General features: G+C 41.8%; 1 long non-coding RNA gene across 1 annotated transcript in view; it reads left to right on the plus strand.

Moving 5' to 3' along the window:
• Positions 1–22,107, plus strand: part of LOC141577656 (uncharacterized) — a 149,501-nt gene extending 127,394 nt beyond the window's left edge. Inside the window, exon 4 of the long non-coding RNA XR_012506891.1 lies at positions 19,301–22,107. This is a non-coding gene — a long non-coding RNA (uncharacterized LOC141577656). The remainder of the gene's footprint in view (positions 1–19,300) is intronic.
• The last annotated feature ends 5,800 nt before the right edge of the window (positions 22,108–27,907 follow it).

Consider the following 27,907-nt stretch of genomic DNA (forward strand, 5'->3'; position numbering starts at 1 on the left):
ACTTAAAAATAAAAAAAAAAAAAAGGTTATTTTCCCCCCATCCTTTTTGCCTCCAGATCTCTTCTAGGGGTCCCCTGTCACAAAGGAGGGTTTGGGGATTTGAAGACAAACTGTCTTTCTTAGAAGGATCCAATACAGACAGCCTCCGTGTTAACCTTTAGTGCAGTTAGAAATTCTCAGTGTCTTGTTTCATCTCGTGTTTGGTGGCAATATGTGACATGTGATGGGGCAGTGACCAGAAGGTGTGCTGTCTGTGTGTCCCAGGTACTTAAAACAATGCCGAAAGGCCAAAGAAAAGAACTGCATGAAATATTCACCCAGCATTTTGGAGAAAGAAGTGATTCAATTTCTTTTATTATCTACTTTAAATAATTTGTTGTGTTTCATCCAAAGGTTATCTTATCCTTTGTTTCCCTCATTGTGCTACATCATCTCTTTCTCCACCTCTCTCCGAGGATCTGCCCTTGTAAACTGCCCTTGTAAATTGTCGTCAGTCTTCAGATAGTAAAGAATACGGTCCTTTCAAGGTAGCCTCTGTTCCTCTGTCCTGAAGTCTGACTTGCCTTTGACTGGCTCTTTGTGGGACACTTGGCTATTTTTTTGTTCTTTTTCCATTTTACTTACACTTCTCGTTCTTTCGTTTGTGGTTCTGCCTTCCAATAGGATTGGTTTATTTGTTAACTTTTGATTTTCAGCCTTTAAGACTCATTCCTTCACTCATCTGACGTCTTTCATGCTCTGAAATATGTTCAGCCAAACCTGGTCACAGAACAATTTTCATATCAACAATCATATCAGAACTCTCTTCAAGATTTTATATCAACATTATCTCTTTAACCTTAGTACAGCTTCTTCACAGATGAAAAACTGAGGCCCTGAATGGTTCCCTGAGCTCAGACAGTGGATTCCTGGAAACTCAGTTTTTCTGACTTCCAAGACAAGTGATTAGCCAAGTGAAAGCCCACTCTGAAATGTGTGGCCCCTGGACCTGCTGAACAGGCATCATCTGGAAACTGGTTAAAATACAGATTCTCAGGCTCGGCCCCAGATCTACTGACTCGGCATCTGCATTTTGTCAGGATCCCAGGTGACTCACGTGCACATTAAAGTCTGAGCAGCTCTGAACTTCCCCGCCCGCATTGAGGGACAGCTCTCTGAAACAGACCTCCTAGCCCCGACACGTTTGCTGTGCATTTGTGAGGTTTCTCCCAAGCCCTGGCTGCCCTGATTGACAGTCATGAGAAGAAGACAGACACAGCCTTGGCCTTGGCTTCAGTATCTGTCCGATCTCGATTCTGGAATTTGGGTTTCAGACAAGTTGCATTTGCAGAGAGTTTCAAGTAGCTAATGACACAGCAAGTGGAAACTCCTCTCTAGGCAATTAGTTTTCTTTGTTTTCATCTACTTGTGGTTCACCGGTTGAGTTTAGCGTCTGCAAACCTGCCGGTGACTACCGAGGCATCCTAGCTTGAACTGTCTTTAGCTGACATCTGTTTCTTGGAATATATCGTTTGCAATTTTCCAAGCACAGAGTGAAATACACACAAGTGCTTCGTGGGTTATTTCAATATCCAAAACGATTTTTATTGTTTTCCCAAACTGCAATAAAAGAGGTGTTATCTCCTTCATTCCCCTGACTGGATTTTAAATTTAGAGCAAGACCAGCGCGTGCATTTGACAAGCGGAGGTGTAAAGCAAAATCTATTTGATATCAGAATTGAAATGAATCACTGGCATGGGAAACAGTCATGAATATTTTCTTGTGGCGAGAAAGTGTTGTCAGATTTAACAGCTATCATATCAGCTCATGTATAAGGGACACATTCCAGTTTCGGATTCTGCCGGACAAGAGCAGAGTAATGGTGAAAAATGGGTGTTAAAGCAATTTCCAGGTAGAAAAGAATAAAGGAAATGAAAATGAACCTTGAGGGAAGCAAAAACACCTTTGAGTATTTTTTGTCTTTTTTTCCCCCCATTTTTCATTTCCAAATAAGCTGCCTTTCCCTTTGAAAGGCTCTCTAGAAGGGATTGTAATTTGAGGCAAGCCAGAATCCTGACAATTCATGTATATGTTAATGATTTGAGACTGACTTTATTTCATGTTCTTGAATGTTTCTGCCAATTGAGTGCAGACCCCCAGAATATATATTTTTTAAGAGGATTTGAGACAGACTGGTAGCCTCTGCCCGACGAGCTTGGAACCTGGAATCAGTGCTGTTGCTCACTCAGCAAGGCGAATTCCACAAACTCATCTTTTGTGATTCTTCTAACTCTGTGTGCCGAAAAATTAGGGTAAGTAGTAAAATTATAACCCCTCCCACCTAAAATTCAGCAAACCCACCACTTCTTTCTCTGATACAATGGAGCCTGAATGTGACCCAGGCCTTCAGACAAAGGTCACAAATATGAGGTTTGAATGTTCAGAAAAATGCAGAAAAGACATCCCCCCAAGCTTGACAAAATCATCCTCCTTAGGCACACATAAGTTTAAGCGACTTCACTAACTCAACGGGTTAGGAAGTAGATGAGGAAAATAGACAACTCGGCAACATCACGGCTGGGACAATGGGGACAGGAGGTGATGGTGACATAAGAAAAGAGAACAAAAAGAAGAAAGAGGGAAAAAAAAAAGACCTACAAAAGATTGCATTGGCAGTTTGGGGTCTTTTATGGCTCCATACAAACTTTGGACTTGTTTGTTCTAGTTCTGTGAAGAATGTCATGAGCATTTTGACAGGGGTTGCATTGGATCTGCAGGTTGCTTTGGGTAGTGTGGCCATTTTGATAATGTTGACGCTTCCAGTGCAAGAGCACACTTCTTTGCGTCATCTTCAATTTCCTTCATTAATGTTTTACAGTTTCAGAGTATAGGTAACCTCCTTAGTTAAGTTTATTTCTGGGTATTTTGTTGTTTTTGATGCAATGGAAATGTTTATGCCAGTTATAAAATTCTGGTTTTTGAAGTGAAAAAAAAAAGTGAATAAGGGGCCACAAACGGCAAAATATCTTTCTTTCTTATGGGTGAGCTGTACTCCCTTACATATATATGCTGCATCTTCTTTATCCATTCACCTATTGATGTGCACTTAGGATGCTTCTGTATCTTGGCAATTATAAATAATGTTGCTGTTAATAGTGGGGTGTATGTATTTTTTTAATTAATTTTTATCTTGTGGTTAGCTTTATTCCTTTGATAACTATGTAAGTTTAAAAAGCAAAAGCTCTACACATTCTTAGAAACAATGAACAGTACATATATGTAAATTTAAAAAAAAATGTGCTGTATATTATGTATACATACTTGCATGCAATATATCGTATATGTGCAGTCAAATTGTAACAATTCTACCTAATAAAACTGAAAAATTAAAACAAAAGAGATGATGGTTGATGTGGTCCTCACCCCCACCCCCTCATGGACTCGTTACTCATGTGCCCACAATGGGGAAGGTAATAATCATTCAGAAGTGGCCTTAGACTCTGGCCATCAGCTCGGCTGACAGCTGTCCGCACACACATTCTCACTTCTGTGACCTTCTGGAGGGAGACCTTCTACTCCCCCTCACCTTTTCCTCCTACCGCTGAAGATTTATGGCCCGAGTCTGCTGAAATTCTTTAGCAGTTGTCCATGATGATAACCTTACAATCACAGAAAGTTCTACAACTTCTGGAAGGCAAGATTGGAATGCTCCCTAGTTCCACTTTGCCACACTGATGCGTTTACCTTCCCTTCAATTTCGACATTCCTGAGCTGTGAGAGAACGCCCATTCTCTGGCATTTGTGGGGATGCTGCTGTTAGCTCAGCTTTTATTGTTCAGGATGTGCAAATTGATGCTATCTGAGAGAAAAATTTAAAATTCCCTGGCTTCTATGCTAAATATATATTACAACTTCACATTTGAAGAAAGAGGATTGTCTTAGTACCTGAAATGAGATTTCTGTTGAAAATCTAAGTCAAAAATTCACAGTGATTCCCAGCAGTATACAGATGATAAGTTTTCTATATATTTTACATTGGAGAGAGCCTGGAATATGTTTATGCCACTTTAATTTCCTTCCTTCTTAGAATTACCAGCTACAAACTCTTGAAAATTGAGGAAACAACATGGGCTTAGAATCATGGCTGCATTGCAAAACAGTTCAGTGTACGTTTAAGGCATTTCAAGCAAAAGGCATTTTAGAAGGCTTCAAGTTTGTATCTTGCATATATTATTTTCCTTTTTGAAGACTTTCATATACCTTTGAAATCTCTTCCTTGAAAGAAAATTGATGAAAAATAACATTCTTAAATACGAATGATTCATTAATGTAAAGCATAGGATTGTCGCTCTTGGGTGTATCTGTAAAAGGGATATTTGCAGAGTGACCTGTGTCCCTCCCACCTGCTCTGTCATTACTTGAGTTCTTCTAATGCTGGTCCCGAGCATGTGCCATGGTAATACCAGCATCTCCAGGCTCCTGGGTTCTGGGGAGAGATATATTTCATGCTCAGTTAAGTTCCAACATGGCAGAGATGTTTAAATGCTGAGTTCAGGGAAGACTCATAGAGTGTACATGCACAAATTGTTTATGCTATGCCACAGTTGAGTACCAGTGGCTTATTTCATTCATTCATTCATTCATTCATTCATTCATTCATTCATTCTTCAACAAATAATGAGTGTCCACATAGCCATATATATTCCTTTTTCTAAGTCTTGAGAATAGAGCACTGAACAAGAAAAATAGTCCCTGCCCTTAGGAGGCTTATTTTCTCATACGGGAGTCAGAGAATAAGCAAACAGATGTTGTGATGCGTGCTATGTAGGAAAATTAAAGCAAGGTGACAGAGAGAGGATGGAAGCTATTTTAGATAGTGTGGTGAAAGAAAGGCTACTTGAGGCGTTGATATTTGAGCAAAGATCTGAACAAAAATTACAACTGAGGGAAGATGAACCATGTAAAGATGTGGGTCTGGAAGAACATTCTAGATGGAGGCAATAACAAGTATAAAGACTCTGGAGGCAGGACTGAGTTTGAGATCTTAGAGCAGTGCTGTCCAATAGAAATATAATGAGAGCCACATACGTAGTTTAACATTTTTTAGGAAAAACAAAAAAGTAAAAGTACTCTTGAAAAGTAAAAACACACAAATGAAACTGATTTTAATTATATATTTTATCATTTAACCATGCAATCAATGCAAACATTATGAATGCATTATTTTACATTTTTCTTTTTATATGTTTTTTCCATAACCTGATGGATATTTATATATAAAGTATGTCTCAACTCAGAAGCTAAATTTTTATTGGAAGTAATGGATCTGCATTTTGATTTCATAAAATTTATACTTGATGAAGTAGATTGATATATCCATCTTGTCCAGACATACTTCAAGATTTTCTGATAATTAAATTAGTGCCTACTTTTAAACTTAAATTTAATTAAAGTGAAATAAAGTAAGAAATTCAGTTCCTCAGTCTCCCTAGCCACATTTCAAGTGCTCAGTAGGACCGTATGTCTGGTGGCTACTCTGTTGCACAGTAAAAGGTCAGAGAGGCTGGAAGAGAACAAAGGAATTGGAGAGTTAGACAAAGGCCCGAAGACAGAGAGCTTAGGAGTCTTGGTGGAAATATCTGGATTTCATTTGGCTTGTGATGGGATGTCTTTGAAAGTACGTGAATGGGTGAGTGACGTGCTCTGGTTTGTGCTTAAGGAGACCCATTCTGGCTTCATTAGGGGAGACATAGGAGCATGAAACCTGAGCGGAGATCATTAGGTGGTTAGGTAAGGGTTGTTTTTTACTTATATCCTTATTGAAAGACATGCTTAACAAGAGACAACAGACTGTCGAATCTGGAGATGCCGAATCATCGTCCATGTGTGCCTTGTTTCTCCCAGCTGTCTTTTCCGCCTCCTTCTTCCGTCACATATTCCACTTAGCTTTTCGTTTTTCTTTTCCTCACTTTCCTCTTTCTTTCTTCTCCCTTTTCTTCTTTCATCGCCCCCCTAACAGCCCCCCACCTTTTTCTCTCTTCTTATTCAATCCTACACGCTCTAATCTTTACCCCTTGTTTATTTACTTAAGTTGATGCATGGAAGCTTCAGAGAACAGCTTAAAAACAAAATAATGTTTAAATGTCGCTCAAATTATCATACAGAGAAAAAGCATCAGTGTCCAAAAATTCTATCTGGATCAAGAGTAGATCTAACGTATTTGCATTTTAAAACCATAATTGCTCCTTCGTAGATGAGTGGATGACTGATTCCAGCAAGTATAATTGGAAGAATTTAAATTTATTAGGTTACAGAGAAGATGATCTATAGCAGTTTCTCAAACTTGAGCAGGCATCAGAGTCACCTAGGGGCTTATTAAAACACAGATTACTTGGTCCCATTCCCAGAGTTTCTGATTCAGGAGATCTGGGGTGGGGACCAAGAATTTCCATTTGTAACAAGTTCCCAGGTGAAGCTGCTGCCGCCACTGGCCTGGGGAGAACCACTGATACTTAAAGACAGGAAATAGCAGTAGACCCTGACAGGGGATGGGGAGTGGGGAGAGTAAATATAGGATGAATCACTAGATGCTTTAAGAAGGAGATGGGAGGGTGGTGCTTTGACTGGTGATAAATGCTATGACATTCAGAGGCAGCCTAGTGACTGGCTCAGAAATGTGGGATGAGCAGTAATACAGACAGAAAAAAAATCACCAGGGTCCTACGGATTTCCATGGGATGAATACATCCCAAACAACTGGCATCTCAAGGGAGATAAATGCATCAAGGCAAACTAATGGAACACCTATTATGTGCTCATGTCATCCACTGTCTACCAGACAGCTCTGCTAGGATGCCTCATAGGTACTCAAAACTCAATCTGTCCTGAAGGCTTATTATCACCTCCCCTTCATCCTCAAATCTCTTCTCCTTCCTGAACTTGCTACCTGCATCAGTGACCCCACTAACAAAGTCACTATACCAGGAATCTAACAGTGGTCCCCAGATCCAGTATTCCTTTCAATTTGTCTTCCTGTATAACTTGCGAACCCATCTTGTGTTTTCCTCCCCTCTTACGAACACTGTGAGGCTCTCAACATTTCCCACCTGGAGACAGACTCTTGCATCTAATTTTTCCTCCTGGAATTTCTCAACCAGGTTTTCAGAGGAGTTAGGTTCTAAAATAGAGGTCTGACCTCCTTCCCCCTTTCCATCCCTCTCCTCTGAGGTTTCACCTGGTACAAGCAGCCTTCACGACAGGACACCTGTCTAGCCTCCTCACACCTTCTCGCCTTTCCTGTGTTTCTTTATGCCTCCTCCTCAAACTTATTTTCAAGCAGGAACAAATCATGTGCAAATCATCCCTGAGCACACCACATGTCTGCAAGCCTGTGTGATTTCCTTGGACTGTCTACCTTCTCCACTCATGGCTACATCCATCTTCTTTCTCTTCCAATCTCTGTGAAGTTCACCTCCTTGGGGAAATCTGCCCCAAGACAAAAGCAAAATTCCTCTTGTGTGCTTCTTCTGTACCCCGGGCAAGTTTTTATTTTTCTCCTTAGTATATGACATGGTTATTATTATGAGTTTATATATCTGTAATTCCATGAAGTCTGTTGCTGGAGAAGTGAAGCTGTCATCTCTTTGTCTTTATATCATCAGAGCCTGGCAACTTGGTAAAATTTGAGCTGTGGAATTATTTCAGAACACTGGGAAAACTAGCTAGATTTAAAGTAAGGATGAACTGGGAACTAAGGATAAAGATGGATCAGACAATCTGATGTTGGTATGAAGTGTGCCCAGCTCACCTGCACGGGTTTCTGTGTGAGGGACGCTCTTTGACCTCTCATCATACTTCATTCAACTTCCACTGTATTGTGTAGCATTTAGTAGGAGTTCTTTACTTGAACCCAGAATGTCTGCCAACTATCTTCTCCATGCAGTTGACAATGTACTTATGTTCTTTTAAACACCATTTCCCAAGGGTTGTTCTAAACAGTTGGTTTATATCACCTCATTCGATCTTTCCAATAACCAAGCCACTATCCATAGAGGCAGCCAACCTTTCTGGTTAAAACCATACATTCTATTCAGGTTACCAGGTCCCAGGGAAGGTTATTGAACCTCTTTGGGCTTCAGTTTTTGCATCTCTAAAATGGGACTATTAATAGCACCTACTTTATATAATTGTTATGAGCATGAGTGAGTCAATACTGTAACATACCTGAGACTGCCTGGAACATACCAGGTGCTATGTAAGTGATTGTTAAAGAAATTGTACCATTTTCTTCTTAATTTGCCCATCTTCCTCCCAACCAAACCAAGTGTTTCGTCTCACAGCTTCTTTCATGAGTGATGTTTTTTTCAAGGGTTGTGTGGTTTGTCTGAAAATATGGGATTGGATACTGGAAGGACTCAGATCTATTTCGGAGCCTGCTACTGGTGTCTGGGTCATCTTTAGCACATCATTAACCGCTTGGGTCCTCAGATCATTCATAACAGGGTTGATAATAGTACTACTATCTTTGAAGACACTGGGATGGTCTAATGAGAATACATCTCTATAAAAATTATAAGCTGTAAGAGGCTATAGCAATGGTAAGTGAAGAGTAGTGAAACCAATAATTATAAACGTAGCTTCCACACCTGGCCCCGCCTTCAAGTCCCTCAGATAACCTCCATTTTGTAGGAGGCGTATTCCCAGCACCACTGTCTGACTCCTCTGGGTCAAGGTGTCCCTATAGCCATCTCTCACTTTTCCTCCTTTACCAAATACAGAGAAATACAGACAATGAAACTCTGGAATTCATTTAAGGTCTGGAATCCTTCAATAATCTCCTTTTCATGATTAAACACATTCAAGTATTACATGACACACACACTAGCAAGACCACACGTTCAGTCACGACTTCTGTCCCTGTTGACTCCTGGGAGCTCACTGATTCCCACGTGGCTTCTCGCTTCTCCCTCGCACCCCGCTCACACCAGTCCATTCCTCCTTCTCCTTGGTCAAAATAGCATCTCAGGACTATAAATGATTTCGCATTTTATCTCCTTGGAGTTCTCCTTTTCCTTTTGCTCATCTTGGATCTTGCACAAAGAAATTAAGAAAACCAATTGGGTCATTTTAAATCTTACCCAATGAATGCTGAATACTTACTTTAAAAATTTACTCCTTCTTATTATTTTGACAATTGGTTGACAGTCCCATAATTTAAAAAATCTGAAATTTGAAAACTGTTATTTTGGCATTCTTGAAAAACTTCTATGGAAAATAGGAGGTGGGGTTTAATTTTATTTGTCAAGTTAGATTTTCCTTTGACTTTAAAGATCACTCTGAGGATTTTGCAGCCCTGTGCAACTTGTGGTGACACTTTCCATTTAAATGATATTGCAGTAAAAAGAGAAAGGTCAGGGACCAGAAGGAGAACAACAAGGAAGTATCACTTAAGATAATATTCAGGCAGATCTTTGATGGAGTCAACCAGTTTTAATTCTGAATATATTCAACAGTGAGTTTTCCAAAAAAAAGTCTGTCACCCATTTTGATGATTATGATATACTTACAAATAAATCACAGTTGAATTTGTAGACCCAAATTATTTATTGTAAAGAAATGAAGATGGCAATATGTTTTCTATGCCTTTCCAATTAGAGTTTAGATCAATTTATCTTTGTGAAGATATTGCCTAGTTGAATTTTTTTTAATATATTATGACATGTTATTGGAGCCAACTAGCTGGAACACAAGGTTCCCGGGACTCAACATTCATTATTTATCCATTTATACTAATAAACCTTTATATCCCACATGTCCCCTGCTCAGATTTGAACGGGGGCCTCAGAAGCACAGCCTGTTTTAAATTTACGACACAACAGCGATTGCTTATGACAAAGAAGAACGACGGAAAAGCGCATCCATTTTCCCCGCAGGAAGACAAATGATAAGATCTTGTTTTCTTCTTAAGAGGTGGCATTCCTCTCCCCTCTTAGAAGAAAAATTAGTCTTAAGAAAAAGAAACTCAAAGATCATAAAGCAGAAAAACGGAAGAAAAATGGATTTGGGGATGCAAGGTGGAATTAAGTCGTAATAGAGAAGTAGCTGGTCTTTTCCTACCGAAGGGCAGAACCAATTGATTTATGACTCACAACTTAAGCTTGCTTTCCTTTTTCTCCTTCTTCTTCCTCCCTCCCTCTCCCCCTCACCCCCACCCCTAGGAAGGGAATGTGGGTACTCGGTACTCGGTGGCATGTCTCTTTTGATTTGCTGCACTACGTCTTAATTACCAGAGCTGGGGGATCAGGAACTGGTCTTCTCGAACTTCAAAGGCTTCAGCAGCCCGAACAGCATGAGGGCCATCAGATGTGCTGGGATGCGGAGTGACAACAATATGGTGTCTTCGTCTTTTCCGAGTGTCAGCTCATTTTTTATTTGTGGCACATCCAAGTGAAAATGAGGACACAAGGAGGGCTTAACTCTTTGTTAGTCTCTTGTTCAGTGACGGCAATGTCTTCCAATTCAGTGCCCAGCCCAGAGTACTTAAAGAACAATTCTTCAGATTTTAATATGCCTCCTACTTAGCAGAACTTGGGCAAAAATAGCTATTGATGATAAATGGGGACAGAAAAGCCACATGCTTGTCAGGAAACATGATTAGAGATTCCAAGAGGATGTCTGGAGTGATTTAAGTATTGCTAGGTATTAGTGACACCAGGGCAGGGAGGGGGCTGAGGAGGGATAAATTGGGAGTTTGGGATTTGTAGAAATGCAGTGCTGTGTATAAAATAGATAAACAGCAAGGTCCTACTGTACAGCACAGGGAGCTATATTCAGTACCTTGTAATGGCCCATAATGAAAAAGAATATGAAAAGGAATATATATACATGTATAAATAAATGAATCACTATGCTGTACACCAGAGATTAACACAACATTGTAAACTGACTATATTTCAATTTAAAAAAAAGAAAATAAACTTATGGTTACCAAAGGAGAAGGGAGGGGAGGAATAAATTAGCAGTCTAGGATTGGCAGATACGAATTACTGTATGTAAAATAGATAAACAACAAGGTTCTACTTTGTGGCACAGGGAACTGTATTCAATATCTTGTAATAGCCTATAATGAAAAAGAATATGAAAAAATATGTATATATATGTATAACTGAATCACTATGCTGTACACCAGAGACTAACACACTGTAAATCAACTCTTACTTTAATAAAACAAAGAAAGGAACAGTAACGATAATAATAGGGCAGTAGCTGGAGTGACAACAGGAGCAGCTAATATTTATTGTTTGCAAGTTGTCAGGCACCCATGTAAATCACCGTTATACATGGTGGACCTCGGAGAGTTTAAAGAACTCGCCCAGTGTTACATAGTACGGCGTGGAGTTAGGGTTCTAATCCCAGCCATTGGCTGCAGAGCCCCGGCTTGTGAATGCTAACAGTTAAGTGGAGACTTAAATAGGATTTAGGTTCTGAATTCAGTGCATGGGGCGAACATGGTAATAGTCAAAATTACTCTCAAGTGCTGTTAAATTGATCATAAAATACAGCCTACCTTTTAATTACTGGGTGTGGATATGCGCAACTTCCCAGTAATGCTTACAGGAATATTTAATAAATAGAAGAACACAATAGCAAGATGTAATTTTAGATTAACTTTAAGGTGCAAAAACCAGAGTGTACATAGAGAGCTGCATTTGCCTAAATATTATTGATGTCTAACATGACTTCCACATAACATGAAGATGATGATACTAGATGTGGGTTTCTCTATTCTAAAGGAGGCTACAGAATACATAGGTTATAATCACTGTATTTGAGTGGATGTGTGCCCTCTTTTCCCAAGGAAATGCACTTTCCACACCAATCCAGTGACCGGCCTAATGTGGGGAAGTGGAAGTTGGCTGTGACTCTCAAGCAAGGGCTTCATGAGATACCAATACGCTACCCTCACAGCAACTCTGTGCTTATAAATGTTTCAATTTTTTTTTTAAGTAAACGGACATTTAAGGATACTAAGTAGCTCACCTAAAGTCACACAGGCACTAAATTTTGAGGATTTGCTAGGAAATCCTTGGAACATCCCACTCCTGGCTGTCCTTTGGTCAAGTGGCAACCTAAAGATGAGCTTGAGCCACTGCTACCAGGAGAACGTGTGCCACTAGGATTGGCCTCTGATTCCCCAGGGAGACCTTGTATGTATCAGGAAGGGGTGGATAAAGGCAGGGCATCTTCAGCAAAATGTTCCTCTCTTGTCCTGTGTCGTGATAAATTATGCATACTGGCTGCAGTGAATATTTCTGTTTGAGAAGAGAAGACACCCACCTCTCAGCATCTAAAGTGAGAAAAGAATCATTGTTCTTAGATGTCATCACTGCCAATCACCCTTGAAATAAAAGAGGGAGTCTGTGTCTACTGACCCCCCAGGGAAGTGGTGAGCAGGCTGGTCCACAGAACCTGACAGGTTTCTCTTTCTCCTAATTGAAGGCAAGGGAGAGCTTCGTGATCACTTTTGAAGCAAAAAAGAAACCTTGCAAGCAGAGGGCTGAGAAACCTATGTAGATATGATCTCATTATTTCTCAACACCCTCTTAGAAAATTGAAAGGGCCTTGTAGAAAAATCCTGGTGACTGATGGCTGCCCACTGGAGTTTGGGATGCTTCACTCATGACCTGGTAAGAGGAGCCACTTAATTATCTTCAACAAAAAGGGCAACAGTTATTGCCCATGAAGTGTCCATGTGTCTTGTGTCATGCTGATCTGTCTTCCATAGACCCTGCGAGGATTGCCTGGTTGATTGCAGTGTGGCATCCCATGTTTCCTGGCGTCTTTGGAAGGAGCCCTGTTCACCAAGATAGATGTGCGTGTAGATAACTCTCAGAACCTATACGCCAGCATTAGAACATCTTAGGGGACACACTGCTATGAGGGCATGGATGGGTGTTTGTGTTTGTAACACACACACACACGTTTTCTAAATCAGTTGACTTTTTGATCCTTTTTGTTGCTCTCACTTGCCCAGCATTAAATCAGCCATATCACCCTCAGTTCATGGTTTATTACCATCTTTGGTCCAAGCAAGACTCCTCCCTTTTTATATATTTATTTTCCCCTCCATTTCCTTTCCTATTTACCTCATCATAACCATCCTAATGTGTTATCATCAAATGTATATGATGTCTTACTTACACACGTTTTAGTTTTTACAAATGCCATTGATTCTAGATCTCATTCTGTTTCTCACTTATTTTTCACCTTTTCCTGAATTTATTGGATTCATGCATGTTTCTTCGAACTGCTTCCTAGTCCACCATAGTCTTACACCAGCACACTGTACTCATCCACTGCCTCCAGTTTCCACCAGCATTAACAGAGCTGTAATAACCATATTCCTACGTGCTCACTGTGTCTCTGCTTGATAATTTCCTTGGAATATATACTCGGGAGCAGAACTGCTGGCTCACAAGTAAATCTACACTTGATCTAATCAAGTACCATGAGCTTGCCACCTAGAATCACCACACAAGTCTACACCCCTACTACAATATGATATATCTTAGTTTAAATTCACAATTTTCTAATACTTTATGGTGCTCTTTATGCACCTCCCCTCCTATAATTTGATGTTTATATATTTGCTCATTTTTTCTATTGTGACTCCTGATTTTTGCTTTCTGGTTGTCTACATTTGCAAAAGTTCTTCGTAAATTAAAAAAATCGTACATATATTGTCTCAAGCTGCCATCTCTCTTTTAAGGTTGTCTGTGTGGTTCTTTCTTGCCTTCACTATAGAGCAAGGAAAGCCGAGTGCATGTGGGATGAGAAAATAGCCATTCTGAGTGGACGCCTAGGTTTTTTAGAGTAGGTCAGCCCTGCTCACACCCGGAATCTGGACATGCAGATTAAGAACCTGAGTTTAGGATTCTCACCACACGTTTCTGCTTTCCTTTCCCTGGGGAACCTTTTAAAATAACCATTGAAAGTTAAGCCCAGGAAATGTTAGTGAGTGAAGCCCCACCCACCTTGTAGGTGATCCGTGCTTGCTGCCCCGCTTTGTGTCTCCTGCTTGCTCACTCCCGACCTGGGATGGAGGACTGCCCTTTCCCCAGCGCCTTGTGTCCCTGTCTCCCTGCCCCCATTTTTGGGATCTGTAAGGATTACATTCTGTGATTTCACTTCCTTTGTGTGAGTGTATTGAAACTGTACCTTCAATCAAAGCAGCCCTGGGGTTTTCACCTCCCCAGAGTGGGAGCTCAGACACTGAGGGAGCTACCTGCCAACCTGCGGGGGTGGCTTGTGCCTCCTCATTCAGCAGGACATAATTTGTATAGTCCTAATACACAAGCTGAGGGACCCCTGACAGCTTGCTCTTGATTCCCTGGCAGCCGAAGGGCACAGGGTGATCCAGTTTTGGACAATGAACTATAAACCAGAGCTTTCACTTTCCTGGTAAAGGGATAGGGGTCATTGGTAGGTCTTGCTCCTTGTAGCCTTGTGCATGACTGTCTATTGGTGACTCAGTGCCATTTTCTCCATTCTATGCCCTGTCCTGCAAGAGGCTGGAAGCCTGGGAATGACTTTTCTCAGATTTCTTGCCATCAGAGATTCACTTTAGAGCCAGTACTTATGTGAGATCTGGAAAGCAGAAGAGAAGCTAAAGCCATTTTATTGGTCCTTGGACAGCAGTGAGCGGACACATGGACTTCAGCAGAGGAGACAATTTTTGCTGTGGTTTCTGGTCATTTTCTTTAGAATCACCTGCTTTGATGATAAGCAGTGCAAATCATGATCAGTTATTTTCTGTGGTTCCTGCAGCTTCCTAATCCCGAAAGCTAGCTGCAGACTCAGAGTGAGCAATGACCTATGCAGACCTCCATTCTTCCAGACCACCCTCCTAACAATTCCATAAGCACTAAATTCCCAGTACTGAAATTCTTTTTCCATTTCAAATACCTACAGAGTTTTCTGTTTTCCCAAACAGCCTTGACTGATACACACAGAAAATCTGATGCATAGCCCTACAGCTGCCATCCCGTAGACAACACTGCAGAATATTCCAACATGCTGAGATGCTGAGATAGAAAGACAGATTCTTGAGGATATGACTGAACCAATGCACAAGCTGTAGACTGCATTACATTTTCACTGCTTTGTATGTGAAGAAAAATAGACCTGTTTGTCAGCCATATTGGTCATGTGTTCTCATATTTTTAACCAAAGCACTCGCAATGTTTCTCCTTCCTCAGTTTCTCATCTGTAAAATTCAGCCACAGTGAAGTTCAGTATGCACCAACAATATAGGATGCTTAGCAGCTCATAATCACTTGAAATGTTGACGATTAATGTTGAATCATTTTACCAGTCCTCAAGTCAAAAACAAGATACAGATCTTCCTTTGAATGGGATTTTTAAGGAGGAGAATTCATGTAAATAGGATATACTTTTCTAAACTTGAGCCTGGCTACTCAGTGCAGTTAGTGAATGCCAAATGATAATACTTTTGGATGGCTACTTTTTATTAGCATTGACAAACCGTATTAGAAGGCGCATTTCACAGAGATTCGTGTATGAAGTGCACAGCATATCTCAAAACATAAGGGATAGATTAGGCTGGGGATAGCCCTATGCGATGTACAGAAAAACAAACTTTAGTGCTATGGGTATGACTTTCTCTCCTAATGGAATGTTCTATAAATATTTCTCATTTTATAATAACTTATTTAAAATAGGGTGACCATTTATAAATGCTCCGCTGGAGACCAAAAAAAAAAAAAGAGAGAGAGAAAATGTTGATTATATCCTGTCAACAGAGGATAACTGGGAGGTCATTATATTCCTTACTGTTCTACGAAACCAAGACTATAATCAGCACCTTGGTCTGAAAAATCTATTTTCCTCACCCAGTGGTTTTACAGACTTAGTGTCTTTACTATGGAAAGGCATTCGGCTCGTCCAGCTTCTCTAGCTGTGTTCGTAAATCAAAATAATCAGTATGACCAGAACAAACAAGAGAAAAATATTATGATAAAACACAAGGGAGACGTGAAGGAATATTTTCAAAGGCACAATACTAATGAAAACCGTAAAACCATTATTTTATTTTTTTCCAGAGTGACTTATCTGCTTCTGAAGAATCTTTGCAAATTTGTTTCACTCTCAGGATATTCAAGGACTACAAAGATGTGTTAATATTTTGGCTCCAGACCCTTAAAATTACTTATATTTTCAAATTGAGTTTTATCTTGTTTGAGGTCTATAAAAATAAAATGATTTTATGAAGTGTCAGTTCTTCCTAGTTATCTTTGCATTGTTCCTGTTAAAGTTATAATCTCTTCAAGAAATCGAGGCTTTTAAAACGTGGTTTCAATATCTGCTAATAGCAATAATAAAATGCATTTATGTGGCTCTCCTTTTGACTCTTGCCACCTTGAACAATATTCTGGGCTTGGGGGACCGACACCAAATTGACAAACTGCAGTAAAATTGCTCATACGCTGAACCGGGGAGATAAAACGGCTGAGTGACAGGTGGGACTAATCAGCTCGCAGGTAAAAATCAAGATTGGATTTGATGAGGGGATTTCTTGGTCCACGGTGGATTCAATCCTCTTTTCAATATACTGAAAAGCCATTTTTGGCCAAGTTTGATTTTCATTATTCCCCAACCCTAGGTCTGTCAGTGTTCTTCGAGGGGATACCTCCTCACTGGTTTTTCCCTAATTCTACACCTAACCAAATGGCCTGAGGGGAAGATTCAGAGTTAACGAAAGGATGGGGAGAAAATGAAATGCCTGGGCTCCTGTGAAATCTTATTTTGAAGGCCTGCTGTTAGTTATGTCCGTGGTTAGTTGCAAAAACAAAAAGGTAAAAATAAAAGCCACACAGTGAGATGGCACCAAGATGGTTTCTTTTAATTGGTGGCAGATTTACCTCTTCAGACCAGTTCTTGCCTGACCACCAACAGTGGTCAAGAGGGGTGATCATTTTAACATTTAAATTAAGTTGATCATATTGTCAAAAGTCCTGCCCTGATAACATGTCCTTTGCTCTCCTCTAGATCAAAAGTTCTTAACAAAAGAGTGATTCCAGGTCTCTGGAGAAGGAGTTCCTGAATAATACAATGAATTCCCTCTCTGTCTCTTGAAGGGGTTCTGATAGGTTAAGTGCATTTTGAACAAAAATAGAAAAACCTTACAATATCTTGATACCCCACTGTTTCTCCTCGTCGTGTCATGACCCTCACAGACTTTCAGTGGGTTGCTCTGTGTTATGAGGCTGAAATTCGTATGTTGAAGTCCTAACCCCCCCAGAACCTCAGAATGTGACTATGTTTGGAGACAGGAACTTTGAAGAGGAAACTGAGGCAAAATGAGAGCCCATGTGGCTGGGCCGGAATCCAGTAGGCTGGTGTCTTTATGAGAAGAGACGAGGACACAAACACAGAGAAAAGGCCATGTGAAGACCCGGGAAGAAGGTGTCCTTCTACCAGCCAAGGCGAGAGGCCCCAGGAGAAACCAGCCCTGCTGAAACTTTGGTCTCAGACTTCCAGCCTCCAGGACTGTGAAGAAAATAAATTTGGGAAACGTAGGCCACCCATGCTGTGGTTCTTTGTGCTGTCAGTCCCAGCAAACTGAGGCACTCTGGGCGGCTACCCTGGTGGTTTAGGTCCCGAGAGCTTTGTTGGTGATAGAAACAGTAAGGTGGGCAGGTCAGTGGGGGAGTCATCACACGATGCTGCCTCTACAGGCGTCAGGGAGGGGGCGTGGGGCCCGTGGGGAGCTTTGTGCAACGTGAGGAATTGAAGAGTGGGACACCCGGGCATTGCCGGCACCAAGTCCGGTCGTTTAAGCTGCCAAGACTTAATCCACCTCCGTTTACAAGGTTAATTTACTTTAAAAAAGCAAACTAACAATTGGGTTTTAAGAGTCTAGTACAAGAATGCTCATGATAAAAACAGCCATCCTATCTTGCCCTGCCCTCACCCTCTCTTCCAGCAGCAACCACCTTCACCTCTGCTAGCTGTGTCCTCTACTATTAACTTCATATTTTAAATAATATGTTTATATTCTTACTTTATTCACTCAATGAATATTTAATGAAGTGCAGTCCTAGTTGCAGGTACCCAGCAGTGAACAAAATAGTCCAAATTCACGGTCTGCATAGAGCTGACATCTCCTCGGGGGAGGAACACAATAAGCAAAATAAATAGGTAGATTGCGTGAGATGTGATTGTGTTACAGTGAAAACATGTAATATAAGAATGTGATGTTTGAATAAAAAAAAATACGCACAAAAAAACTGGAGTTAGGCAAGGGAGTGTGTCCTAAGGACATTCGAGGGTGAAGACTGCAGGTAGAGAAAACACAAAACACAAAACACATCCGTGCGCAGGGACGGATGGTGTGTGGTCTGGAGCCCAACGAGGCCTTCAGCTTTCACTCTGAGAGACAGGATCCTTGGGAGGGTTCTGGGCAGGGGAGTAACAAAATCTGAGATCATACAGATTTAGAAAGAGCTTGGTGGCTGCTGGAATGAGTAGTGATGGAAGAGGAGCTGGGCTGAAAGGAAGCAGTAACCATGCTACTGCAGCAACATGGCTGAGAGGGTGAGGGCAGAGCTTGGGGCAACTTTTGGAGGCAGAGCTGGTTGGATTAGCTGATAGATTGGATGTGGGGGGGGTGGGTGGTGTTGGGAAGAGGAGAGTCAAGGATGACTGGAAGAGTTTGGGTTGAGGAACTGAAGGATGGGGCTTCCACTAACAATGTTGGGTATACCTTTAGAAAAAGCAAATTTAAGAGGGAACAACATGCTAGTGGCTTAGGGCAGTCTCAGTTTATCCTGTTGTCATTGCCTAGTTGTCAGCAGCTTCCTTTCACTCTCCAAAGCATCCCTGTTAGGCAGGTATATTATGGTCACCTTACTGTTGGACATCCCGGTGGGGATTTCAGGGAGGCAGAAGAGCGTAGGATCTGAGGAGAGGCTGTGCTGCATACAGACCTTCAGATCCCTCAACATCTCTATCATTTGCCCATCAAAATAGGTTTTAAATACTTAAACATATCACTTCCATTTTCCACTAGAGATTTTCCTCCAAGAGTGTGCCATTTATTTATGTGTTCAAAAAAAAAGACAGTGAAGTGAACACATGAGGTGTCAGGCACTGTTCTAGGTAGGTTGTAAATATTTACGCTTTTTTTTTTTTTATCATCATAACAGTTTTACAGAGAAGAAAAGTGACTACAGAAACTTATGTTGGAAAAAAGATACATACCTTCATGAATTTTGAAAGTCTTTTCCCGTTGTCTTTCAGATCCCAGACTTCGCTGTTGCTGTTGCGGAATCATTTTCATCCTTAATATGTGGTATGTGATCTGCTGATTTTTTTAAAACAACTTCTTGTCCCTAGTTTTCTAAAACTTCATGAGATGTGCCTCAGTGCAGATGTTTTAAGCCACTGTGCTGTGTCCCTACAACTTGGAGACATAGCTTTCATGCTGGGAAATTTAAGTTAGTTCTTTGATCATTTCTTCCTCAGAATCCGTTCGTTCTTCCTTTCTAAAATAACTAATATTGGGTTTCTTGTATTGATACAATTTTAGCATTTTTATTTTGTTTTCCATCTTTTGCTCGAATTTCTGAGAAATTTCTTAGCTTCTAACTCTTCTGTCCAATATTTTGTTTTGGTTATTTTATTTTTAACTTTCAAGAACCGTTACTTCTCCTCTGATTGGCCTCTTTTCTCAGCGATTTGTTTGTGTTTCACTGGTGCAGCATTTTCTCTTACCTCTCTGGAGATGTTTGCTTATTTTTGCAGTTCCTTCTGGTTCCTGAGCCACTGGCTCCTTTCAGCACTGCCATGTGCCTTGTGCACTTGTTGATTTGATTTAGTCTCTCTACATCAAGACAGAGGACTTTTTGCAAATATCTGATGACCCTTGGTTTTCTATTCATATTGAAATATGAGGCTAAAAGTGTACAGTGAGCTGTCTGTGCCTCTTGGAGCTTGTCCACCACTGGAGGATGGCTTTGTGGTGACGTTCCGCTTCATCCCACACTTGTCAGGTCTTGGAGATCTTTGTCAAGAGACACTTTCATTTTTCCAGAGAAAAATTCTGCCTGAGAGATACTGGACTGGAGGTTGAGGGCTGGCTCCTACCACCCAGTGTAGATTTTCCTTTTGCCTCCTGTTTTGACCTGAATCCTGCCCTCCTCGCCACCCCACCATCATGTGCTTGGTGCACCTCACCTTCAGGTTCTATTTCTACCATAATCACACCGCTGGGATTTGTGGTACCAGGAGGGGACTCCTATCGATTCCAAACTCATATGCAGACTTTCAGCCCGTCTCCCTGCTGGGAGCCCCTGGCTGAACGGACCTGCTTTTCTTCTGTGTTCTCTTTTCCAAGCAAAGATGACCTCTATTGGATTTGCCTTTGTTCTTCCAAACTTTTAATATAGTCTCTCATCCACTGTTGCCATCCTTCTTGTTCTCTTGGCCTTTTGGACTTGATTGCTTTTTAGAAAAAGTTTCTTTATGTCTGTTTTTTGGAGTTTGGAGAGGGGCAGGAAATAGATGCATCTTTGCCAGGCAGCTAATTGACCTTTGATCTAAAACCTCTCCACAAAAAGGATAAAAAAAGAAATCCTATTCTGGCTACATCTTTGAGTCAGATTTAAAAAACTGCATTTTGAGTTACCAATCAAATATATGCCTCTGTATTTCATAAGTTTTAACCTTCCCCTTGAGGGAAAAAAAAACAAAACAAATACACAAGTCAGGTCAATATCTTCAGAGTCATTTTTGAAATGCATTGAAAGGCAAAAGAAAGTACTAGTTTAATTTTTTTTGTCTTGAAAACATTCAATAATTCATGGACCTGATATATTATTTTAGGAGAAGCTAGTCTCCCTGAATGTTAGGAGGCCAGCCTCTCTCTGCCTTGTAAGCAATGTTTTCTTTGATTCTGATTTCCTACATGACAGTGGAGCAGGTTGAGAGCATTTTTCTAGAAACAGCCTAGTCTTTTTCCAGAAGTACAGTCAAGTCCCATGATGCATTCATTCCCACAACTTTGCACTCGGATGATGGAATGGTCTATCTCCCAAGAGAACTGGCAGGGCTTCTGAAGAGACAGATTAGAGTTTTAGCGGCCATTCAGATTATAGTGATTAAACACAGGGTTGGAAGCAGTCTACCTGGGTCTCACCCTGACTCCTACAAGTGTTATCTGTCTGTCTTGGGCAGAAAACCCCTTGGTATTGATTGCCTCTTCCACAAAATGTATAAAATGGTAGCACTATCTCATTGGGTTGTGTGATTATAACTTAGCAGGACCCTACTGGGCCTTCCTTGGACAGACCTCTCCATGTCCTCTGCCTGCCCCTTGTTTGTAGAAATACTCCGGCCTTCCCTGAGTACTAAAGAATAAATTTAATCAAAGAAGTGAGAAAATGCAGAAATAAAGGAAAACGGTTAAGCAAGACCAAATAATAATAGTTTATCTATTAAACAAGTTCAAGGACCTTTTGTTCCTCCCCAAGGGCTATAGATAATATTCTGAGCCACATCCTTTGAGCTGTTTTGCAGAGACTGGACCCCCCACCAGGTGAAGAAGTTAATTGCATGAAGCCCACAAGCAGGTGGACCCCAGACCAGTTGGAACCAGAAGGCTGACGATGGTGACTCCCACTTCCTCCACCACCACCCAATCAGAAGAAGGTCCAGGAGCCAGTCATGCACCCTGCAACCCTCTCCCTCACCCTGTCTTTGAAAACCTTTCCCTGAAAGCCATTGGCGAGTTTGGGCCTTTTGAGCATCAGCTGTCTGGACTCCTTGCTTGGTGCCCTGCAGTAAACGCTGTATTATTTTCCTTCACCACAACTCAGTGTCAGTAGATTGCTTTACTGCTCACAGGCAGGGGGCCCAAGTTTGGTTCAGTAACACGATGATTAAATGAATTAAAACATGCAAAACATTTAGTAGAGTGGCTGATAATGAGGATTCAGAACATGTTAGCTACTATTAGTATTCTGTTCTATTTTATTCTTTTTTCTCTTTATTTATTATTCCATTGATCACTAATTACATGGATGGTCTCTTTGACAATTGGCTCAAATCTCTCCCTGAGATACAAACACAATGATGAATTTAGTATATATCCTTTTAGCTCTTAGAATAATTACATACAGAGCATGTAAAATATATTACCTATAATAAATATAGAATATAGAATTGTACATAAATGTATATTATATATGTTCTTATATATTTTTGGATGTATATACCTAAAACTAAAGCTGAAATTTAGCCAGTTGACTTAGTCCCCCAAAATGGACTTCCTGAGATATTTATTCACTTTATCCTTAGAATCGTTCTAAAATCATTCTAAATCGTCCTGAACAGAATTCAGACTGATAGGCACAAAAGTCACTTTTTCATCGTTTTCACATGCATATTTGTGTACGTAGAAAATATAATAGGTTTCATGTGTGTGTGCATGTGCTTTTTTTTACACAAATGGTGCACTATATGCATTGTTTTGCAAGTTGTATTTTTACTCAACTATTTGTTTGGAGGATTTTTCCATGTTGATTCATTGCTTTTAACTTCTGAATACCATTCCAGTGAATAAAAATGCCACATTTTATGTATTGGCAAGGATTCTAGATCTTCCAAATGTCTCTCAACTTAAGAAACCCACAGAAGGACGTCTGAGTCACCTACTAAGAGAGGCTACTCCCTGAAACTGAGCTTTCCAGCCCTTTCAGCAAGTTCCCCATTGTCTGCTGGACCAGGTGTGTCTCCTCCTTTGCCAGAACAGAGACACCTGGACGGGTGCCCTCAGACGGTCATCTCTTGCTTATTAATTGATGGGATTAACAGGCCGTCAAAACAGAGATTCTATGCGCCTGGATCTTGCAAATGCCAATGGGTGTTCTGGTGTCTGGCCCACGGCTAATCCTGTGGCAGGGCAGGGTTGTTCAGGGAGGAAGTGGGACCCTGTTCTCGCTCACCGTCTCTAGTTGGACTAGTGTGGAATCAGACACCAAGACGTTGTTCAGGGCATGTTAGGAGCAAGTTAATGCGGTCATAAAATACAAATAACCGTCATCGGAATTGCTAGAATGGTTGTGAGCAATAGCTAATGAAACAGAGTATAAAGCCCTGTCTATTTGCACAGCGCCCCATCGGAGGGATGGAGGCTTAGAGGCTGGCATCAGGTCAGCACAGAAATCTCCTTTTCGGGAAAACAGACTTCATCTTGCAATTCATGGTGCTCTGAGATTTCTAATTTGAGGATTTGTGAAGAGATGCACAATCTGTTGCTTCATGCGGTCCACGGCGGGGTACGGCGGGGCCCATCTGCTCAGCGGAGAATGGCTTGAGTGTGCCTGGTCTTCAGTATTTTAATTTCAGGTGTAGGTGCTTCGAAAAGGCAGTTGCTAAAATTAAGTTGTATCGAGACAGGGTATGTAAACTTAAAAAGTGAAGCTGTATGTTTGGACAGTGCAAACCAGTAATCCCAGCCAGTTATCTCTGCAGAAGGTTCCAGTGGGACCGATACTGAAGACATAGCTCCAGGGCCCACCTTGCCACGGGGCCAAAGGGGAGAGTCGGCCTGACTGGGCTCATGGTTCCGGAGCTTTGGGTGGAGAAAGTTCTTTGGGTTTTCCCTATCTGTCTCTGACCTTGGATTTCCAGCGTCTTGTGCACCTTGACAGACTACACACCATGAAAAAGTGCTTTTGTGCACAGCAGGCTGAACTCCCCTAGGAAACATCCAGTGACTATGTAAGGGAAAAAGAGTTAATCTCATGGAGAATTATGGTTTTTTCCTAGTAACTTGGGGCTATGTCAAGCAGCTCAATTTCGTCGTTTTGTGTTTGTTGTTATTGTGTGAGAAATTAGAGAAACGTGTAAAGCAATTTTACCTGGAGCTTATCATCACATTTCTATTTACTTTTATATATTAAGCACCCTGCTACTAAGGGAGGCCACATTTTCAAGAGCATTTTATAATGAGCTCAGAACTTGGTGAAGAACGTTTTAACAGTGGTGGTGATCATTTCAAGGTTGAGAGCGGGTTTTATTTATTTACTTAACACATGGTTTTTGTTTGGCTCCTTTATGTCAGACCTGGCCGGTGTCGAAGGCAGGGTTAGGAAAAACCAACATGGTCCTTGCCATTCTGGAACTTTCAGTTCCATGGGAGGCTCAAAAATAAATAATAGTGCTAATGCGTATGTAATTTCAATCCTGGGAGGCTATGGGCTGCTACGTGACATCTCACGGCGAGGAATGACCTTGCCTGGGAATCAGGGGTGGGAGACACCTCGTTTGTCTTGGGATGTGAGTAGGACCTGGATGGGCCAGAGGAGGTGGGCAAGCCTGGAGGTGTGAAGCGCTTTACCTGAAAGGGGACACCACCTTTAAAGGCCTTGCTGTAAGGCTGGCTTGGGGCTTGGGGGTTGGGGTACCGAAAGCCCCCATCCCCTGTCACAGGGAGGGTAGAGAGAAGGGGCAGGTGGGGAGAGAGGAGGCCGAGAACTTAAGGAGGTGGGGCCTGGCGGCTGCACTGAACTTACATGGAAGGTGAGGGGAGGCCAGGGAAGCATTTGTACAAGGTCATCCTGGACGCAGAGTCGATGACTGGAGAGGCTGAGGCGCCCAGACGGCTGCACTTGTCCCGGTGAGAGTTGCTGTGTTAGACACACTGCACACGCATGCGTGTAAGGAGAGAGAGTAAGAGAGACACAGAGAGTGAAGGACTTGTGTGTGTGAGAGAGAGAGAGAGAGAGAACTGAGCTGAAAGCTTGAGGGGCTAGGCGCTAAAGCTGGACCAATGACACAATTGGGAGACAATGGTAAGGCGACAGTAAACTGTGTCCTCGCTTCTCAACATCAGGGGTGTTGTTAGAACAACCCACAGAGAGGATGCAATGATAAGCTTCCGCTCAGGTTGTTCATAGATGTTTCTACCATTTTTCATACAAGAACAACGAAACCAGAAGATGAACTTTAGCTCCTTCAGATCCCAGCTCTGCTCTTTCCAACCGTGTCTACTTGAGCAATTTCCTAAAGCTCCCAACCCTGGTTTCTTCATTTCTGTTAACTGGTGCTAACTGTGTGTGTACAGGCACGTGTGTGTCTGTGTCTGTGTGTCACCGTGTGTGTCTGTGTCTGTGTGTCTGTGTATGTGTGTCTCCTTGTGTCTGTGTCTGTGTGTGTCTGTGTATATATCTGTGTGGGTGTATCTGTGTGTGTCTGTGTGTGTTTGTGTGTGTATCTGTGTGTGTCTGTGTTTGTATCTGTGTGTGTATATCCATGTGTGTGTCACGTGTGTGTGTGTCTGTGTGTGCCGTGTGCATGCACACGTGCGTGTGTGTGTGTGTGTGAGAGGCTGTAAACTGGCCTCCCTTTCTCCCAGGCATTGCAAACCAGTCATTTCCCCAAATGACTCTCCGTGCAGACCCCGCCCCTCAGTGACTTCGGTCCAGGCCCCAGACTTCCCTTGTCGCCTTCAGGCAGTGACTCCTCACTTTAACTCCCAGGAGACCTGACTCTGGAGAGAAAGTGAACTCAGACCTGCGTTTTCAAGTGTCTGTGAGCACCTTTCCTTCCCTATGTAACTCATACTTCAAACTCAAGTAGGTCTATATCAAGACTGTAGGAAAAACACTGACTTTGCAGAAAAAGGCCTGAGTAGCTTTGGGCTGTGACTCAGCTGCGCTGGGCCTCGTTCTCTTCAGCTGTCAGGACACAGGGAACTTGTCCTAGAATCGGGGGTCAACCACTGCCTGGCTTGTAGATAAAGTCTGATTGGAACACAGCCACGTCCATTTGTTTATATAGAGCTGAACAGTTGCCACAGAGACCAATGGACTGTCAGTCCTCAAATATTTACTATTTGGCCCCTCACTGACAAAGCCTGCCAACCGCTAGATTAGATCATGGGTTTCCAAATTTCTTTTTCTCTTCTCCCTCCTTCGTTTTTTCCTTCCCTGCCTCCCTCCTTGCTTCCTTCATTTGATTTCTTTCGCTGTTCTTTAACATAGGCATCCTTTCTTCAAACAGCATCTGACTCAGAAGCCCCGTACAAGACAGATAAAATGGGCCTCATCTATTTCAAAGGTTTGGATGTGGGGGTGGTTTTCAGTTACTTCAGTTTGAAAATCACTGGACTGAATTATGTTTTAAATTCTGTTATAGAATTTACATCTTGAATCTTGAGAGCTACTTACAGTCTTTAGCAAGATAATCAAGTGATAAAATGTGACCTGGTGTCCTCCCCATCCCCCATCACAAAAATCCCTTCCTTTATTCTTTTTCATCTCCTGTTCCCCACCTGCTTCTCATCACCCTGCAAGTCAGTCTGAGGTCCCCAGTGCTGCCGTCCAGCTGCCCAGGAACCCTGACCGGGGCATGTGCTTGACCTCGCGTCTGGCAGCAGCGTCCCAAGTTCCAGATTTTCCTGGATCTCTTCTCTGATGGAGAAACTTCCACTTCACATTCTACCCTCAGTATCTGCTTTCTGCCCAGTGACAGCTGGTTAATCAGATACGTTCAGGCTGTTAATCGTATAAAGACTGTTAATTTTTACTAATGGCTTAATGAATTTATTCCTCCCAGGTAACACATTTGTATTTTAATCAGGGCTTTCTAGAGATGGTGCATTAGTTAACCCAAAGGAAAGACTTTAATGGAGGGAGTGCAGGAACATTCTGAGAGTTTGAAGAGGTGTTTAGAGCAAGGAACATTTCTGATGCTCAAATCACTCTGTAAAAATGGCCGTTTGTCCCTCCGGTACTTCCCTCTAACTCGGTTCCCTATTTCATGGCTATTTTGCTCAGACGTGCGGGCAGCATCATCTATTGTGTCACTTCGCTCTCACTTAATGAGCTGTGTGGCCGTGGGCAGGTGACACAGCATTTCTGGGGCTCAGACTCTTCCTGTCCATTGCAGGGATATTGGGAGATCAAGGCATAGAGTCATCCACATATAAAAGTCTCAGCAAATGTCATTATTTTCCCATCGAAGTGCAACCCTGATCTCATGTTTAAGATAAGAAATTTTCATCTTGGTCTTATGCAGCATGTGTTCCTTGATTTAGAAAAAAAGACATTCTTTTCTTTCTGTATTCTTTATCTCATTCTCCATAAATTAGCTCAGAGAGACAGTAATTGGACTCAGAGAAGTCGATGATATAAGGGACATTAGAAAACATTGAACTTGCTTCTTTTATTTCCCAGACACACGGAAAGGCCGAAATGGTTTATTTAGGGTCACCAGAAGTCTAGTTAGTGGTAGATCTAGAGCGAGAAACCAAGCCTCCAAATTCCCAGCCTCCCCAAGTCAAAAGACAAAGAAAGAAACAAACAGCACATTTCCTCCCCAGAAATTTCTGTTCTACACCAAAGAAAAGGCTGGATCAAAAACCCGCATTTGGAACAACACATATAGAGGTTTGCTCAGGATCTCTCCGAGACTGGGAAGGCCGCATGTTTCACCCTATCTGGACCATGGAAATGGTCAAGCTCCCAAATCCACTTAACGAAGCAAGAAAGTAGGTCATTTTACCTTGCCCACCGTTTAGCGTCTGCTTTTTAAGTCTGCTTCTGTAAGTAGCAATGAGACCTGCCCTCATCACATTTATTATGGGGTGAAAACTGAGCTTCTGTGTGTTGATGGCATAGCTCAGGGGAATCACCCTGCCCACTTAAACTTGAAATAGACCTCTTACTGCTTATGCTGTATTCATGCCTCCATGCAACGCGCTCTCTCCTCATCGCTGGAGAGCCTAACGAGAAAGTTGCCAGGCACAGCTGCTTCATGCAACACTAATATTGGGGGTGGTAACAACCTGGCAGGCTGCAGGTCTCTCCCCCTACCCCTCTTTCCAATCCCCACGCAACTGTT

The sequence above is a fragment of the Camelus bactrianus genome, chromosome 5 (assembly GCF_048773025.1).
Source record: "Camelus bactrianus isolate YW-2024 breed Bactrian camel chromosome 5, ASM4877302v1, whole genome shotgun sequence".
Taxonomy (NCBI): domain Eukaryota; kingdom Metazoa; phylum Chordata; class Mammalia; order Artiodactyla; family Camelidae; genus Camelus; species Camelus bactrianus.